This window comes from Athene cunicularia, assembly GCF_003259725.1.
Source record: "Athene cunicularia isolate RWA chromosome 23 unlocalized genomic scaffold, athCun1 chr23_part1, whole genome shotgun sequence".
NCBI lineage: Eukaryota > Metazoa > Chordata > Aves > Strigiformes > Strigidae > Athene > Athene cunicularia.
In genome coordinates this window covers 448431-454594 of record NW_020799130.1, presented here as the reverse complement: position 1 = coordinate 454594, position 6164 = coordinate 448431, and positions in this window count along the sequence as shown.

Here is a 6164-nt window from a genome sequence, read left to right as displayed (position 1 = left end):
CCGGCCCCTCTGCCGCTGGCTGCACGCGCGGGCCCTCCCGAGCACAGCACCGTTATAACCGGGCTGGGGGGGCCCGACCAGAGACGCCCCAGCTGCCCCGGGGAGGACGGTCCCGCCCTGCAGAGACCCCTGACCCGCGGTGCCGATACCAGGGCAGGACGCCGACGGGCTTTGCACACTCAGCCCTTCTGTTCCTGCTCCCCCTCCTCGGGGTGGAAGACACAATTGCAGACTGAGAGCTCAGGTGTAGGGGCTCTGAGAGCCAAGGTCTGTGACAGAAATGATGATAGACCGCAAGTATAATGGTGCAAACAACCATTATCATAATTTTGATACCAATTACATGTAATTTGAACAAAGGAGTTGTCCTAGCTTTGATTTGCTCTCCTTGTGTTCCTGGCTGGTTTCATTAAAATCACTTACAGAGATTTGCAGCAGTTCTGTTTGAAGTGCTGTCATTAGGATTTTCATTTTCGGTGGCATCGGGAATAATTTCACAGCGGGCTGTTTATGTTTTACAAAGGGATCTGCAGCGAGCGGCCATCGCTCTGGTCAGACGCGTTTCAGACCGACGGGTCCTGCTCATTGGCGCGAGGCGGGTGTCCGGCCTCGAGAGCCGCCCCGGGGCCGAGCCCCCGCGGCAGCCCGGGCTCTTCCCAGCCCTCCTGCCACTGCCCCAGGCAGTGTGGCGCTGAATTTGCGAACCCAAACCTTGGTAAATTTGAAGACTAAGTGCCAGGTTGGCTCGTGCTGCTCCGGGGGGCACCCACAGCTCTGTGCGTGCACCTCCGCACCCCCCAAGGGGGCACCCCAGAGTGCCAGCGGGCCTCGGGTGTGGATTTCCCTGTGTCAGTGTTTCCCCTATTCGTTAAGAGCTTTTTTACATTTAAGTCTTTGTGCTAATCACCATTTAAACTCAATTACCAAGATTTCTAACTTTATTGGCCCCTCAATAAAGCGGCAGTAAACGTCCCTTAACAACACCGAGGTTACGGCGCTGAGCTGCAGGGGCTCTCCTCGGGGTGAACGCTGTTCTGGCTCCTACTCATTAGGCAATCAAAGATGCAAGTTCCATGACACGCTGATGAAGAAAGACACCTCGGGACCCGCTCTGTAACTCAATCACCGCAAGGCACTCGCCAATTATCCCGCGGTCATGGGGTGAGGGTGGCAGGGAGGTCACGCAGAGCCAATCTTTTTCATTTGTCCGTGCTAAAAGAGGGCAATATACTTTGCAAATGATAATTAGCAATTTACTCCAGCTGGGGCTAATTCCTAGATGCATTTTGCACTCCAGGACTCGGCGCTTGGGCAGACTCTAAACAAGGCCCCAGCACGGTGTGTCCAGCTCCATTAAAGCTCTCTGGCAATTAGCGAGCTCGGCGCGCGGCCGAGAGCTGGACGGCTCCCCGCGCCCGCGGTGCCTCTGCTCCACCCGCCGCCGTGCCGGGGAGGGACCGCACTGCCCCCGGGGACACCCGCCGTGGGGGTCCTGCCGGCTCCGTCCTGCTGACGGGGAGCGGGACCCTCCCCAGCCCCGCGCTGGCGCCCCGTGCAGCGGAAGGGGCGCTGGGGAAAGGGCCTGCGGCTCAGGGAAGCAAAAAAATTCGGTTTCATTCTAACAGCGCACTTGCATCCCGGGCGAGATTGCCGTGTAGGTTGGGAAAAATACTGCTTGAATAAACAGAAAGGGAGGAAATGCTGGAGAGAGCGTCCAATCTACATTATAATTAGGGGAAAGAATAACAAATGGCAGAAACAACCTGTTCCCATCTGCAGCTGCGGTTTGTTCCTACTGTATCTGAAAGGCCATGCACCATCCGTACCAGGAGCTTTCTCTGGAAACGTATGAATGTTCCATTCAGCAAGAGTGGGAAAAGAGCATCTTTCTGCGTGTATTGCAGATTCTGCTGTAATGAAGCGTCAGAGAGAATTTTATCAACCCAGACAGTTACTGCTGCCTCTGCTCTGGTAGCAAAAGCGGGGGGCTGCACCCCTGGAAGGGTCTCCATGAAGAGACCCAACGTGGGGACCGCAGTTAAGGCTCCGGTGCCAGGGGACACCCCGGTGGGGGTCGGGTCTGTGCCCGGGTCTGTCGGGTGACAGCTCGGGGTCACCGGGGTCAGGTCTGGTCGCCCGGCGTCGGAGGGTGCGGTGTCAGTGGATGCATCTGGAGACGATATTCAATCCCAGACTGACTAATTTATCCATAAACCTTCCTAATGAGGCTGATAGTGTAGGAAAGGAGAGAAAGCAGCATTATTATCTGTAAACAGCGGTGGCTGACAGCATGTTTAATCACAGGCTGCGTAATGGTAACATCGGCGGAGGACAAGACACTTCTCCAATTAGTCACACACCAAAGGCACGAACACGGAGCCTGAGGGTCACTTAACCCACAGTCGAGGGGAGCAAAGATCAAAGCCAGAGGCCGCCCCGGCGAGGGGGAGGCACGCGGGGCAGGGGGCAGGCAGGGACCCCGGCACCCCGGCTCGCGCAGCCCGCGGGCCGGGAGAGCCCAGCTCCGCGCCCCGCGCTGCCTTCCCGCTCCGCCTGCCCGCTCCTGACAGGATTTTGCAGTCTGCGGTGGATGTGCTAATGGGATAGAGAGGTAAAGAGTTCATCCTACTCACTTTTCTCTGCTTCTTTCCTTTTGTACTGAGCATCTGTCTCTCTCCTGGTTTTCTCTGGCTCACCTCTCCCTGCCTGAGTGCTCCTGAGGTCTGCGGATTAAAAGCATTAATAAGAGCCGGAAATTATTACGTGAATCCTATTTATCACAAAGCAAATGGTATCTAGCGGGCTGCAGCCTTGGGAGCTGCAGCCACTGGCTTACAAGAACTGCTGTCACGGCCGTGGCGTTTCTCCTTCCCAGCACCAAAGTCTGGGAGACGTGGCTGCAGGCAAGCAGGCAGCGGGCCGACCCCCCCGACCCCGGCTAGACAGGGGGCAGCGACGGCGCGAGCGGTGTTGGCGGAGGCCGGCAGAGGCTGCAGAGGCTGCAGGGAAGCACCGACGTGCTGGGCACCACGAGGCAGCAGGATACGGCCCCGACCCCAGGATAACCGGGGCTGCAGCTTTCCCGCTGCCAACTCTGCTTCCACGGCAGACAGGATTTAGCACGTGCCCTCTCTTCTTCCTAATCCCAATATTTTAGGTTAAACCAGCAGCTCCTCTGTGGTGAAATCCAGGTGTTTTGATTTGTCTGTGAGAGATCTCATTATCAGCTGCAGCAACAGAGACTCTGACCTTTCATGTCAGGGTCCCTTTGAATTTACTTTCTGCCCCGAGGTACAAAAGAAACCATGAGAAATCATTCTTCTTTCCTCCAAGACCCCCTAATTTTCAAGAACTCTTAAAGGGCATAGAAACCTTAACTGGGACAACTTCCACCTTTTAAAAGGTCCTTCATCATGTTACATTTTGATTAATCAGGCTCCTACTCTTCTGTCACTTCCACAGTGGAGAGCGCTGGAGACCTCCCCACAGCCCCTCGCGGCAGAGGAAGGTTTCTGTGGCTGGAAGAGCCGCGGGAAGGCTCCAGCCTCGGTGCCAGCTGCCCTCCTGGTCCCGGTCCCAGTCCCAGTCCCGGTCCCACTCCATCAGCAGGGACACACGACATCGCAGGGGCCCGGGATGCTCCAGCGGATGCTGCCAGTTGCTGATTTCTGCTCCCTGGCACCCCTCGCCCACAGCTGCCTCCAGGCTTTGAGACAGTTCCTGGGGCCACAAACCCCGAGACTCCCGGGTTGGCTCCCGTGAGCACCAGACCCCCGGTGTGAGCATCATGCTCACAGACAGGCCCAACACGGCAGGGGACAAGGCTGCTCACCCCAGCCCTGGCCCCGGCCATCAGGCGCAGGGACCCGAAAGCCCGGCAGACCGACTGGCAGCCGGCAGCTTCCTCTGCCTGCCAGATGACATGCATAATTCACGCGAAATATTCATTTAAGACCGTCTGAGCCACGGTAATAAAGCAGACATTATGACAATACAGATCAATAAGTCCAGAGAGGATCCTCTGAAACACGCTGCGATTGTTCAAACCAAGTCTTAATTGTGACAGGAATTGATTTCTCTTTTCTAATATCCCTGACTTTTAATTAAAAGGTAGTTAAGTAGACGATACATTTCCAGGATCATTTAGAGGCAGGACAACATCAAGGAGCACGCACTTAAAATGCAGAAACGGCGCCTTGTTAACTAACACCACAGGACTGCAGGGCGGGGAGCTGCTCCGCGCTGGTACCCAGATGCCCGTGGCTGAGCAGGGCACAGGGACTCCGGGGCCCCGTCCCGGCTCCCACAGCCCCCGCTCCCCTGCGCCCAGCCTCAGCAGGGACAGGGGCACGTCCCCTCTTGTTCCCTCCCGCTCCCCAGGGTCCTCCATCCATCTGCATTTCACACCCTCTTGCACACACGACGCCTCTAATCGCTCTGATGAGGCTGCAGACTCCAGCACTTGGCTTTGCCCTTGGACGGCGGCACGTGGCAGCGCGGGCAGCGCGGGCAGGGCGGGCAGCACACCCCCACCACGCCGGGGGGGGCACAGCCCCAGCACAGCCGTTCCTCACTCCCATTCCGCGGCCGCACGCTCTGTGGGACAGTCCTGAGACGTGTCCACGGCGAGGAGGAGGCTGGGAGGAGGGAGGCTGGAGCCTCTGCGAAGGGAGGGGATCAGCTCCTCCAGCCTTTCTTTTTTTTTTTAAATTTCCAGGCAGCTTCTTGCCGGCAGTGGTGGCAGCAGCGTGGCACAACAAGACGTGCAAGGAAGCCAACTGTGACCCCGCCAGACGCTTCTCAATCATCCTCAATTAGAGTAAAACAGGCCAAAGCACCTTAATCTGACTGGAGGGAGGCCATTAGCATCAGGGACTCCATTAAAAGAAGAAATGGGCCTTTTATCTACTAATCAAGAATCACAAAGGAGAAAACCTCAGAAGACACCCATAAATCCCCTAACGCGTCCCCAGGGAAAGCCCAGCCCCGAGCTCACAGCGGGGTGAGCAGCGGCTCCAGCCCGGTTTCACGCCCCAGAGCCGCGGCCGTGGTGGTGTCCGACTGTCCCTAAGCCCGGCCTGTCTGGGACGAGGGGCTGGAGCCGGGCTCATGCTCGCCGGGCAGACGGGCCCCGAGGGACCGCTACCCCCATCACCTGAGCTTCAGTCGTGGAGCATCAACAGGGCCGGTCGAGTCTCCCCACGTGTGGCGCAGGCGGGGAAGGGGCACTTGGACCAGGTCCGGAAGAAGTTGAGTTGTAATTTAGCCGTAATGTCCGGCTCTCCCCGCCACCTGGAAGCCAGAGTTGGACCAGTGAGTCCCGGCCGAGCAGCCTCGGTCTCCCGTCCCCATCCCTCGGCTCAGCCGCTCCTCTACGAGGGGCTCGTGGTGGGGAAGGGGCTGCGCAGCCCCACTCCGATTCCTCTGACCCGGGAGGGCCCCGTCCCCAGAGCAGCGTCTGCAGCCGCAGAGCAGGGGATGAGGCGTGTCACCTCCTTTTTCTCTTTACCCCGTAAACACGCAGGCACCGGCACAGCGCCGCGTGTTGAGCTGCTGCATCAGTCCTCATCACAGGGCCTCAGCGAGGGCAGTAATCACCTCTCCAGACCGGAGCTCCCTGCATACGTGCGCTCCTCCGCACCGATGAGCCGCCTGCCAGGGTCTTCCCAAAGCCGGCGGTGTGGATTTTGGAGCTGCAGCACAAAGCAGGGAGAGGTCCAGGTCCCGGTGACCCCGTCTCTGCGTTAAAAGGTGCTGGGAGAGCTTTTGGCCGTTCTCAACAAAACGTACCCGGTATTTACTCTGCTGGTGGGTACCTAAGTGGTCAGACACTGCGGCAAATCCTGTTTCCCAAGGACTGATTGGATTAGAGAGCAGAGGTGCTTGAGGGCTTGCTGATACTGCCAGGAAAGAGCAAAGACTGAAGAAGCTTCTCAGAAACATCCCTGCCCTGCTATTCTCCCCCAGAGCTGCTTGTTCGTGCCAGTTTGCAATGCAGAAGCATCACCTTTGCAAATACAGTCCATTTATTTCTATTATTTGGCTCATCAGACATAAGCCAAAACACAGACAGTGACAAACGGTCTCCCGGCTTTTCTGAACCCCCCCAACAGCCCCACCATGCCGCACGCCTGCCAAATACACCGAATACAAGGTGCAGCCCC